Raw genomic sequence first — 12,695 nt, forward strand, 5'->3', positions numbered from 1 at the left:
CTTACAGAAGACATAGGAGTTAAAGCTAGCACTTCTGAAAAGGTCTGGACTTTCTATTAGCTTTTCCAGAGAGCATGGGGAATTTCCTAGTTCAGCGTGCCAGGGGTGGTTGTGCTACACTGGGGGAGTCTGCATTTTATTATAATAGGTAGCCTTCCGATTTCATCTTGAATATCAAATACTCTTCACTGTACCTCAATAACTTTCTCCACCATGACTGGGAGCTTTATGTTTCTACTCTGCATTCTTCACTAAGGTATTTTGGACCACAAAACATACTCCTCTCTGATTCCGTATTCACAAATCACAGTCTGGATTTTTGAAGACCAGGCATTCCTTCTCATGAAACTCTGCTTTCTGCTGATGATCTGGAGGCAAATGTGTATGCAAAATCGCCCCAATCAGCCTGGCATTTTGTGGCTAGGACAGGGCCCCTGGGCATTATGCACCTGCTGTCAGGCATAGGCACACCACCTTTAGAAGGGGAAACGGTCCACCTGGAACGGGATAGTGGTCAAGGGCAGGTGGGAATTACTTCTTTCTGAAGGCATGGCCCAGATTTATTTGTCTTTCTGTCTAGCAGTTAGAGGCCTACTGAATAAGAGATGGTCCCCCGTCCCACCTCTCCCAGTTGCTTTTGAACTCCTGAAGCATAACTAGAACAGCCAAAGTCACTTTAACTTGTTCCCTGACTGTCCATTCACCCTTTCTAGTGGTATATTAGCAACTTCTATTGGCTGGTTGTCAAAACAGTTTGTGTCCTGATGTTTGAAAAGGGCTCTTGTCTACAAGAGAATTAACCGGGAGATCAATAACGACAGGTGACTTTTTTTTTCATTTGCTAGAAGGATGCCATTTGAGAAACCAGAGGGTTAAGTGGTGTTTTTAAGTTAGTGAACATATCTAGAGGTAGAAATGAGGCCAGCTTGTTGTCCAGTCTACCTCCCACCTTTAAACAGGTTTTCATATACCTGCAGAGCAGAGCCAGGGAAAAATCTCCTGCCGGCTTTGCTCTCTAAATCACATGAGACTGGTGGGAAGTGGGGGGTGTGTGTGTGTGTGTGTGTGTAGGGGGGTAAGGGTGGGTAACCAACTGGAAATTATGGGATCCTAGGGACTTTTGAGCTTTGGTTGAGTGCTTGCATGATAAGCAAAGTTTTCTTCTTGTACAGATTGTTACGCTGGAGCCTTATCTGTGACACCCAAACATCAGCTCGTAGGGTCAAAAATCACTTGATTACCTGCGATTGATATTTTGTCTACATAAGCCCAGACATCTTGATGGAGTGAGCCTTTTGGCTGGGTCTTTCTGTTTGATAGATAAAAGCCCCACCAGCTCTGTCCGAGGTTCTACCAAACTGATGCAGCATTCTCTTTTCTGGACTTTGCTGTGTCTGTACAGCTACTGCACTACGCTACAGCTGCACACTCTCATGCTTGCTCACACTTGCTTACACTCACCCTCACACACGCTCACGCTCACCCTCCTGTGCTCACACAGGCTCCCACTTGCTCACCCCACTCACACAGGTCTGAAATGGTATGTTCAGTGTTCCAGTCACATAACCAACCCCTGGCCCTCAGACCCACACTAGACACAGATTTTTTCTATGCTGCCCTACCTTCCCACAGAGTTAAACCTCTCAGGCCTCCTGTGGCGCTTTCTTCATCCTTGCTGAGGAATACGAGTGTGTATGATTTGGTGTGCAGGCAGGGGGTGACAGTATATCTGCTTAGTAGGGATCAGACACTTGCAATTTGCTCAGAAGTAGTTGCATTACACACCCAGTGGGCAATGCCTGAAATTCAGGCACATTCATGCTTACTGTTCTCTGAGATCTGAACAAAATCAGATTGCACTGAGCAAGGATAGTGCTCTCTCTTTTGTTCTTTCTGACAGCTAAAAATTAACCAGCAGTTGTCTACTTCCTTATATAATTCCGTTTAAGAGAATCTGGACCATTGAGACACCAGGCTTAAAATGTTGTATTAAGATATAAAAGTACCTTACTTTAAAAATAGATTTTTATTGATTTATTTCAAAATTGTTCTATCAATTATATGTACAAAAAACAAAAGAAGGCAGGGCACGGTGGCTCATGCCTGTAATCCCAGCACTTTGGGAGGCCAAGGTGGGTGGATCACTTGAGGTCAGGAGTTCGAGACCAGCCTGGCCAACATGGTGAAACCCCGTCTCTACTAAAAATACAAAAATTAGCTGGCGTGGTGTTGGGTGCCTGTAATCCCAGCTACTTAGGAGTGGGAGGCAGGAGAATCACTTGAACCCTGGAGGTGGAGGCTGCAGTGAGCCAAGATTGCACCACTGCTCTACAGCCTGGGCGACAGAGTGAGACTCCGTTTCAAAAGAAAACAAAAAACAAAAGCCAAAAACAAAAAACACTGGCCTAGTTACTTGGGGGATGTATAAAGAAGTGTAGTACGAAACCCTTGGCTTCATGGTGCGTACTGTTTTTTAAGGGCCATTGGAATTTTGTTTCTTTAGCCTTTTTTTTTTTTTTTTTTTTTTTTGGTGTTGACTAGTTTTGTTGTCTTTTTTTTTCTGAGTGAAAAACTAACTCATACACATAGTGAAAAATCCAAACAGTTTAACATGGTTTTATGTGGTTTTGAAAAGTGTGTAAAAATTTTAGTTCGGGGTAAACCAAACTAAAATGTAAAAGCTTTAGAGGGGCACTTTAAAAACTGCATCTGTTGGTGAATACTTTTAAGTGGAAAATTCTTTTCTAGATGAGAATGTTGAAAGCTCAGATTCGTGGGGTTATGAGCTCAAGTTGCACATGCTGTTTGCTGAAGATGGGGTACCCTTCTTCTCTCTCAGGTACATGGAGCGGATCTTTCTGGCAAGGCCTCAGCAGCTTTGAGATCTGGGAGGACCCTGAGTCATTTATGTTTGGTTTGGGGTATGACTCTGATCTGTTTGGGGATGAGGAAACAAAGCACTCAGAAAGTCAAAGGGAACCAAGGACACACTCATGGGCTCTGCTTCTCTAGCTTAGTTTTCTTCTCTGAAAATGTGGGTATTGCATGGTATCGATCTCATGGGGTCATCCAGTTCTGTCTGTGACTATGTAATTGAAGACATCTGATTTAAAACCTAGTGTTTGTGTTAGGGTATCGGGAAATGTGACAAGACTTGTTAGGTGTGGATTTCCGGCACTGAGGCCAAAACTGGGCACCTTCACTTTTGTGCTTTTGCTTGAGACCGATTGATTGATCTGTCTATCTTCTGTCTTTTTGCCAAAAGAATGGCTCTTTGTGATTTCACATTGAAAAAGTACCATCAAAATAAATCATCAGTACAATACCTAAGATTATCATTAATAATTAGACTGGTGGTAGAGACTGCTGGTAGGATGCCAGAACATTAACCTGAACAGTAAAAAATTCATTCTGTTGGCGGGGCACGGTGTCGCAGGCCTGTAATCCCAGCACTTTGGGAGGCGAAGGCAGGCGGATCACGAAGTCAGGAGATCCAGACCATCCTGGCCAACATAGTGAAACCCCGTCTCTACTAAAAATACAAAAAAAAAAAAAAAGAAAGAAAAAGAAAAATTAGCCAGGCGTGGTGGCGGGCGCCTGTAGTCCCAGCTACTCGGGAGGCTGAGGCAGGAGAGTGACATGAACCTGGGAGGCAGAGCTTGCAGTGAGCTGAGATCGCGCCCCTGCACTCCAGCCTGGGAGACTGAGCGAGACTCCGTCTCAAAAAAAAAAAAAAAAAAAAAAAAAAAAAAAAAGATTAATTCTGTTTAAAAACAAAAAGCAGGGCTTTGTCCCCCCTCAGATACTGAAGTCTAGAAACAGAGGCCTTGCCCACACAGAGCCAAAACATCACTTCAAAGACCTTGTCTTATCAAAGATAAAAGTATTCAGCCAGCTTAAAACCTTTTCAAGTAAAGGTGAGGTATACAGAAAAAGAAAGATGGATTCTAAGCATTGCAATTTATCATGCAAATGCTTAGACTTTGCAAAACATACAGCTCAAGACTTACCCGCTTTTAGGTACTACAAGAAAACATTAAAGCTGTCAGTTGGTGTTTTTAGAGAAATATATTTCAGGTGTTACATAAGTCATTTTCAGAATTTTTGTTTTTAAGTGCCGAATTGCTGTGGAGTCACTTTTCTGATTTTGTTGGCACATACCTGTTAAATGCAGTTCCAGATTAGATTAGTACTGGCTAGTTTATTTATATTCCTAGGAGCATTGATAACATTGTTTAGGCTTATTTTATTTTGTCAGATTTCAATTTAGTTATCTAAAGGTAGAATTTTAAGGTATTTAATGGAAAGAATTTTGTATCTTGGTGAAAAAAACTACAGACTTTGGATAATCAGGAGGTGATTCAGAATTAACTGGAACTCTTCTAAAGTGTGTTGTGATCACAGCATCAGTGTAGAGGGTTCTGTGGATTTTGGTGGGAGAGGAGACCTTGGGATCATAGGTTTATGCACATGGTATTCAACTCCATGACAAGAAGGCCTTGCTGTGATTTTTTTTTTCCTCACTGGGTAGAATTGGCATTGTGAAAGATGTATTTTTCAGCCATCAGGGGAGCTCATTGTTAACAAAAATCACACCAAACCCGACTTTGAACTCTTCGGTAATTTGAAAAGTGGAGTGGCAGCTGCCTGTTTGGGGTTTTGTATGACCAATTCTAAGATGGTTGCCCTTCCTGTGTTAACTTACCAAACCAAGTGACGATGGTGCTACAGGCAATCCCAAACAACATGGAGCAGAAACAATCAGCATCTCCTTCAGACCCATGGGTCTGATCCATCTGACTGTGGAGGGCCACCTGGGTGATCTGGAAGAATCTGCTGACCTGGTCCCTTGACCTTCTAGTCAAATTTGACTCGCTGAAGTTCTGCCAGACAGCTCTTAATTTTCTCACTGGGCCCCCTTCATTCACCCCAACTTTGTAGTGAAGACAGCAGCCCCGATCCATTTTTCCAGGAGTAAACTATTATCTTAAATACAGTTCAAGTCTCCTTGGTTGAAAGACACCATAAATATATATGATCTCATTAGGAAGTTAGGCCTCTGTGCTTGCTATTAAAAAATAACAAAAACTAGGTAGGGTGTGGTGGCTCATGCCTGTGATCCCAGCACTTTGGGAGGCTGAGGTGGATGGATCACCTGAGGTCAGGAGTTCAAAATCAGCCTGGCCAACATGGTGAAACCCATCTACTAAAAATACTAAATCTATTAAAATACAAAAATCAGCCGGGCGTGGTGGCACACACCTGTAATCCCAGCTACTCAGGAGGCTGAGACAGGAGAAACACTTAAAGTGAGGAGGTGGAGGTTGCAGTGAGCCGAGGTTGCACCACTGCACTCCAGCCTGGGTGACAGAGCAAGATTCTGTCTCAAAAAGAAAAACCAAAAACAAAACAAAAACTTTTTGATAGCTTCCATAATTAACAGTATCGAAATCTGGGTCTGGGACAGGCTTTAGAGTTCATTTCCCTTTTTTTTTTTTTTTTTGAGATGGAGTCTCGCTCTGTCACCAGGCTGGAGTGCAGTGGCATGATCTCGGCTCACTGCAACCTCTGCCTCCCGGATTCATGCAATTCTCCTGCCTCAGCCTCCCAAGTAGCGGGGACAACAGGTGCACATCACCACGCCCTGCTAATTTTTGTATTTTTACTAGAGATGGGTTTTCACCATGTTGGCCAGGATGGTCTCGATCTCTTGACCTTGTGATACTCCCACCTCGGCCTCCCAAAGTGCTGGGATTACAGGCGTGAGCCACTGCGCCTAGCCTCATTTCCTTTAATATCCACATTTTACAGAGGAGGAAAGCAAGGGTGGAAAATAGTCAATACCATTACAGGACCCATGGTTACACCCTTCTTTTCAACTAACAGATTCCTCAGTGGATAAGCTCCTTACTCGCCTTTGCAGATCCACCTCAGCTTTGAACACAGTACATGCTTTTAAAGCATTTGTTAAAGGAATAGATGAATGAATGAAGGAGAGAAAAAAATCTCTGCCGTATTATCTACCCATAAAAGAAATGCAGAACCATCTGGAAGGTAAAGAACAAAGAAAGAGAATCAAGCCCTTGGAATGCAAGTTTGTTGCTTATTCCTGTGACTTTGCTGCCACAGGGATAAGGGTGCTAGGCTTGGGTTTAGGAGACTTGGGTGAAATTCCAGTCTACACATGGCCAGCAAGCTCTCTGAAAAATGGGGAGAGTTAGTGTGACCTCAGGGAGTGGTGAGCATTCAATGTCATGTTTACAAAAGTGCCTAGCACTGTACCTGATACATAGTAGGGGTGTAGTAGTAGTGGTTTCCTTTTGTTCAGTTGCAGGGTTGGGTATTACTTTAAGGCTTAGACTCAAAGCGGTAGGAATGAATTGCTTGGTCAGCAGAAGTGCACACTGTACACTGGCCTCAAGGGACAAGGTCAACCATGACACATGTTTGCAAAGTGTTTGTGCAGGGAAGACCACTCTGATGTTTCTTACTTAAAGGCAGGGTCTTCCAACTTTGTCTGATAAGGAATGACGTGTTACAATCATTTCACAGGCAAGCCAACACTCAGACTTTTGACTAACTTGTCTGGTGTGTTTCTCAACAATTCCATTAAGAATTCACTCTTAGAAATCTGGTCTTTTCTCCTCTGTTGAGCTTTACTTGGACATTTTATTGATTTGATATCACTTAATAGAAACCCATTAACAAAAAGTATCTCTTCAGGCCACTAGTCAATACAGCATTTTTTATTTCCTGAGATTTTTACTTCTATTTTGCCCTACATCAGCTGGTAAGTTTTATAAGTAAGCAAAAAGTAGGAGCTATAGACAATAAGGAAGCAGAACGAACCTCTGCAATTCATATTTATGTGCGATTTCGCTTGGAGTGGGAGATGTTTTTATTTCCCCGTCTTTGAATAAGTAGAAAAACATCTCACGCAACCTGGGGTGGTGGTGGTGAATTTTCAGCTAAAGGGAATCCTCCCTTATGAAGCTCACTGCTATCCTGTTAATCTAGCATTTTACTTTTGCGGTAAGATTCTGGGTGGAAAGGGAAAATGAAATGATATAGCATCTCAAACATAGGCATCAAGATTATTTCCGTTGACCTGGTGACCAAGATTAGGGTTTGCCTAACCCAGAGATGATAATATGTATTAATAATGCAGGGTAAGGGCCGGCCCCTGGCCAAGGAGAACTCTTCTAAAGGGATGGGCCATTTGCTCACATTTATAAAGTTGGTCCCAGGGTGTTGAGGGGTCGGGGTGCAAATGAGGTGCTTTTACCTCTGACTTTTGGGGCAATGACAGCAGTTTTCTTTCTTGGCCCTTCTAAAGGTTCTCTGCATTCTGTCCCCTCCCCACCCCCACCCATTAAATGAGAATGAATAAACTGATTTTACTGTTTTCCAAAAAGAAGCCGTAACACATTTTATACTACCAGTACTTAATATTTTCATGAACTACAGGGAGCGTTCAGCCTGCTGCGAGACAGATTTGGTTCCCTGGTGACTGACCATCTACCCAGCTCAGTCCGCAATCTCTCTTGGTACGCTGCCGAGTTGGTGGGACCTGGGCAATTACAAGGGAGGTCACTGCACCCCCAGGCAGTTCCCAGCAAGTGTTTTTTCCAATTTCACTGACATTCTTTCTGGGCTCAACTCAATTTGTTTTCATCTTCTCTATGGCAATTGATGACTGACTGTAATTCAGCAGGATCTCCTGTGAAGTGCTTCTTGCCCAGTTGAATAGGAGCTGGTGTTTGTCTAAGCCTCTGCTTATGCATGAGGTATAATGCTTTTTATACGTTATATAATGCTCTTACACGTTAGCTATCTGAATGGTAGATTTAATAAAATACACCTCATAATCTTATAGGGAAAGGATGCCGGCTGGTATAGAGAGGAACTCGGGAGTATCACTTCTGTAATCCTTATCTAACCTGAATCTATTAGCAGGAAACTGAAAAGGCCTGTGTATGACAATGAGATAAACAGTTTTAATCTCTTAACAATGTCAAGTGGAAAATCTAACTACCTGCCAGTAGCTTAAGAAATGGCTAAGAGATTTTGTTAGGGACGAATAATCCTGAGACCTAGATTGCTGAGCCAAGGGTAGGAAAATTGGTTGCTATGTGTTACAGCTGGGAAGTGAGAAGGTCACTGAGAAACTGCTAAAAAAAACCTTACAGATTAAACATTCGCCAGTGTAGGGGACATTTTGAATGTGTTATAATTGATATTTTAGTCTATATGAGGCCGCTGAAACCTTTTTCTTAAAAAAAACAAAAACAAAAAACTTTGTTCGAGACGGAGTCTCACTCTGTTGCCCAGGCTGGAATGCAGTTGTGTAATCACAGCTCACTGCAGCCTCGCTCTCTCCAGCTCAAGAGATCCTCCCTCAACCTCCCGAGTAGCTGGGATTACAGGTTCATAGCATCATGCCTGGCTAATTTTTTATTTTTTAGTAGAGACATCTCTTGCTATGTTGCCCAGGCTGGTCTCGAATTCCTAAGCTCAAGCGATCCTTCCACCTTGGCCTCCCGATCCGCCTTGGCCTCCCAGAGTGTTGGGATTACAGCTCTGAGCCACTGAGCCTGGCCTTCTCTTTTTCTTAACCTTTCTCCTTCATCATCATCATAGTCATCACAGCATTAAACACGCATTAATATTCACCATCTGGCTAATTGCAAGTAATCAAGGAGACAAGGCCTCCTCTGAGAATGTTTTTTGTGCTTTACAAGTGCAACATGCTTGAAAGACTTGTGACTCTCAGATCCAGCACTTGACCTCATTGGGCCTCTTTGGACTTGGGTATCCTCAATCTATAAAATGGGTATATTGATAGTCTTCCTACCACATGTGGTCTTTGTGAGTCCAAATGAGGCAGTGTATATAGTCATTTGGGGAGAGTGAATTATTTCCTGCCTAAATGAGTTTTTAATTATCAGTATGATGACTTTGCTTTTAAACTTTTACAAAAAGGATGGACAAGGGCAAGCACTCACTCATGAAGAGTATTCTGACCTTGCTTAAAGAGAAATCGCTAAGGACTATGTTAAAAACAATCTTTGCATCCACAGCAGAGCCAGTTCTGAAGTGGACGGAGCAGTGAGGTCGGGGTTGGGATGAGGAGACATTCTGGATAATGCCCCGGTTTCACTTCAGCCACAGCATTGTCTCCTCTTGCCTGTGTGCCCATCTTGGCCACTGTGGACTGTGGATGCAGCCTCCTCTGGCTGTAGTTTGCCCACTTGTCAGTGGGCATGCAGATGTGACAGACACCAGGGAAGGCTGGAGCAAGCGAGAAGGGGGCCCCAAAGCAGGGGTCTCATGCTCCCTGAACAAGGCCGCCAGCTGCTGAATCATGACAGGGAGACTGCACTGCACTCTAGAGTTTGAGGGTACTTAATGGGGGCATGGACTTTCCTAGTACCATGTAGTGGTTTTCTCTTCTGTGTCATGGAAAGTGAAAGAGGGGAATTCAACAAAGTCTTGAGCTTTTAATGCAGATATTACATTCAGCAGATACATACTTGGTGCCTCTTCTGTATGGCCAGGCCCTGGGCTAGGTCTGGCAAACACTGCCTCCTTTCTCACAGAGCTGGATCTCCCTTCGGGTGGCTGCCCACTTTGAGAAGTGCACTTTGCACCCAGTGGCGGCCCAAATAGTAGGCATTTATTTAATACCCTTGTCTGTAGACACCTGTGCTGAAAAGAACGGCTTAACGGATGCTGTCCCTGTCCTTGGGGATCTGCTTTCTAAGACAAAGTTAATGCCAACAGACATACTGGAGATTTGCGAAACTGAAGAACAAGTTGTATGGCCACTGAGCAAGCATGTTCGTTAAATATGAGTTAATAAGTAATGGATTGGTGCTGGCATGCACAATGCAGAAAGCTTCAGTACGTGTTGTGGAACAGGGAGTAAAGGAATTGGATTTGGGCAACAGCCTCTAGGGAAGGAGTCTGGGGTAAAGGTCTTGAGGAATTTGCTCCCTCTGTTGGAAGTGGTCGATCAAAGAGACTGTTCTGGATCCAGAGGCTCGTGGAGACTGGAATGAAAGAGGGCACCCCTCTTCCAGGACTTGATTTGGAGCGTTGGATTCTGCACAAATTGATGCTCAGCAGATGCACGGTGCAGAGCCCAGTCAGCTGCACTATTGCTGTGCTCTCGGGAGGACCCCGATTGACCAGGACTTGGTCAGGAGAGCTCGGCAGGGGTTTTTCTGCTTAGTACGCATTATGGAGCCTTAACTGTGGAAGAGCCCTAGGGGGAGGGGGAGAACCCTGAGAGTGGTAGTCCTGGGTTGAGTCTAAACTCTGTTACTTCCTATCTGTGTGACCCTAGAGAAAACTTTGTGCCCCTCAGTTGCATCATCTGTGAAATGTGACTGATAATACCCACCTTAAGGCTGTGAGCCTTAAACAAGGTAAGGTGGGGAATGCCTCCTAGTACAGCGTCTGGACATACTAAATGCTCGATACAATAGCATGGACCTCAGAGGCAGCTGTGATGCCATTCGTTAACATTTTATGCTGAACCTGCGACTTCCACCATTCCCTTTGACTGGCTGAGAGTGAATAAGGGTGCCTGAGGCAGTATTGCCTTCTTCCCTTGGAAGAGGAGAGGTCATGGGGTCTGGGAGCTCTTTGACATTGATGTTTGTAGGAAGTGTGTGCTGGAGGAGGCTTGCTCTGCTGAGCACGGAAACAATATGGTCTGCTGGGGAGCGTGGAGCCCAAGCCAGCCAGACCTGAACCCACACCCTCCCTCCGTCCTAGACCTTGGTGTGGGCTGAACATCTCTGAGCCTCAGTTTCCTCATCTCTAACATGAGGATAATAAGCCTCTCTCAGGGGCTGCTGTGAAGATGAAAGGAGATAATGCGGCTCAAGTGCCGGGTGCAGAACAGGGGTGGAATAGAGGACACCCCTCCTCCAGTTGTGAAGAGCGTTTTTAAGTGGATTCCCTAATCGCCTTCACCAAGTGGCTCGAGTCGCGTCATCCCAAGTACAGCTAATTGTCGAAGATGATGACAAAACAGGCAGCAGGATTTATTTTTCCAAGGAGGTTCTTCAGTTGCAGGAGAGGCCTCAGTTTGTTACTAGGGGTTGGAACTTGAAGTTTAAAAAAACAATCCCCTGTATTCAGCTGCTGGCAAGAGGTGTCAGGTTACACACCCTGGGGACCAGCCTCTTTTTATTCTGTTTTGTAGGTGGAAACTGGCTGAGGTCATTCAGACACAAAACACCCAGCATTTGGGGTGTGAAAGCCGTCCCTTCCCTCCCTTCCTCTTGTTCCTCTGATTTCTTGGTGCATCTTTTAGAGTCACTGTAGCTCATAAGAGAGCCAATGAGATATATATATATATATATATCTCTGCGCGCACACACACACACTACTCTGTATTGCTGTGACTTTTCTTACCAAGGAGGTCTCTGGATGTGTGTGATTTAATTAGCCTTCATCTCTTCTCTGTGCCGCATCTGGTGGCCAGGCCAGGCACGTGCTTATTAACACAGGCTCTTTCTGAGATTAAGGAGATGTTTTATTTTACTGCACACCCAGTGAGGCCCGTCAAGTGTCCATTCACAGGGATTCAGGTCCATGTGGCTCTGGGGTCTCTGAAGCACACTGTGCATCACCATAGCTTCCTCTTGAAGTGAGCCACAGAGAACCTACCCAGCACTTACCAAGTCACAAGGCCATGCTGTGCTCTTGTCATCTGGGCTGGGATGGTGGAGTGGAAGGAAAAGCCAGTCAGGTGACTGGACGGACCTGATGAACCCCAAGCACACCAGCTCACTTCCAGGTCCCAAGAGGGCCTACTGGAACCCATGCAGGATCCAAGCTGGATGGCGACAGGTTCCATCTGAGCAGCACAGAGTGGCATCACCACAGTCCTGGGCACCTCTGCCTGCCAAACCCCGGTCTGTACTCTGCTACACACTGGATGTGTGATATGGAACTCTCTCCTTCCTTTCGGCTGTAATTCGGGGGGCGGGGGAGGGGTGGGGGAGGGGCGGGGGTGGGCAGGCAGCAGGCAGGATTGACCCTGGGAGTTTGCATCTTTTCTGTCCAGGGTGATCTACTCAAGCCTTTTCTAGCCCCAGGACCCATGAGGCATCTGTACAGAGCTTCCAGGCTCTGAATATGCAGTTTTGAGACTGTGCCCCTTTCCAGACGTATATGTCTCAGGCTCAGCATGCCCTAACACCTCCCCAAGCCCCAGTTTCTTTCTGCCCTTTGCAGTATGAAGGGGCTGATGTCTGGGAGGATTGAAACCACGAAAGGAGCTTGTTAGCATGTGGCAGTGTTGACCTCAGAGGTGGTCTGATGGCAAATGTGCTGGACAGTAACTCTCTTATTGCCCCAACCTGGAAATATACACAGAATGGTAATTAGTTTCGATCTCAGGGTAAAGGCATATGGAGCAGCGTCTGGGATGCTGTTTACCTTGCGGTATTACACTGTACATTAAAAATCAACTTCTCTCTCCTGAGAGCCGAGCCGTCTCCCACCTCTGCAGACTGCTGGTTAACACTGAGAAGCTGAACGGAGCCCTGCAGGTCCTGGGGTCCTTCCTGGCATCCTGTCTTTGGCATTTTGAACTGGGCTAGATTTTCTGGTCTGTCACTATTGGCCTCAAATACCATATTCCCAGGGGAGGGCAGGAATGTCTCCTAGGAGTTGGA

The 12,695-nt window shown here is 45.1% G+C and overlaps 2 protein-coding genes across 4 annotated transcripts in view; one reads left to right on the top strand and one right to left on the bottom strand.

Moving 5' to 3' along the window:
• Positions 1-12,695, bottom strand: part of COQ8A (coenzyme Q8A) — a 685,974-nt gene that overhangs the window by 243,484 nt on the left and 429,795 nt on the right. The window lies entirely within an intron of this gene.
• Positions 1-12,695, top strand: part of ITPKB (inositol-trisphosphate 3-kinase B) — a 107,732-nt gene that overhangs the window by 4,802 nt on the left and 90,235 nt on the right. The window lies entirely within an intron of this gene.

The sequence above is a fragment of the Macaca thibetana genome, chromosome 1 (assembly GCF_024542745.1).
Source record: "Macaca thibetana thibetana isolate TM-01 chromosome 1, ASM2454274v1, whole genome shotgun sequence".
NCBI classification, from domain to species: Eukaryota; Metazoa; Chordata; class Mammalia; order Primates; family Cercopithecidae; genus Macaca; species Macaca thibetana.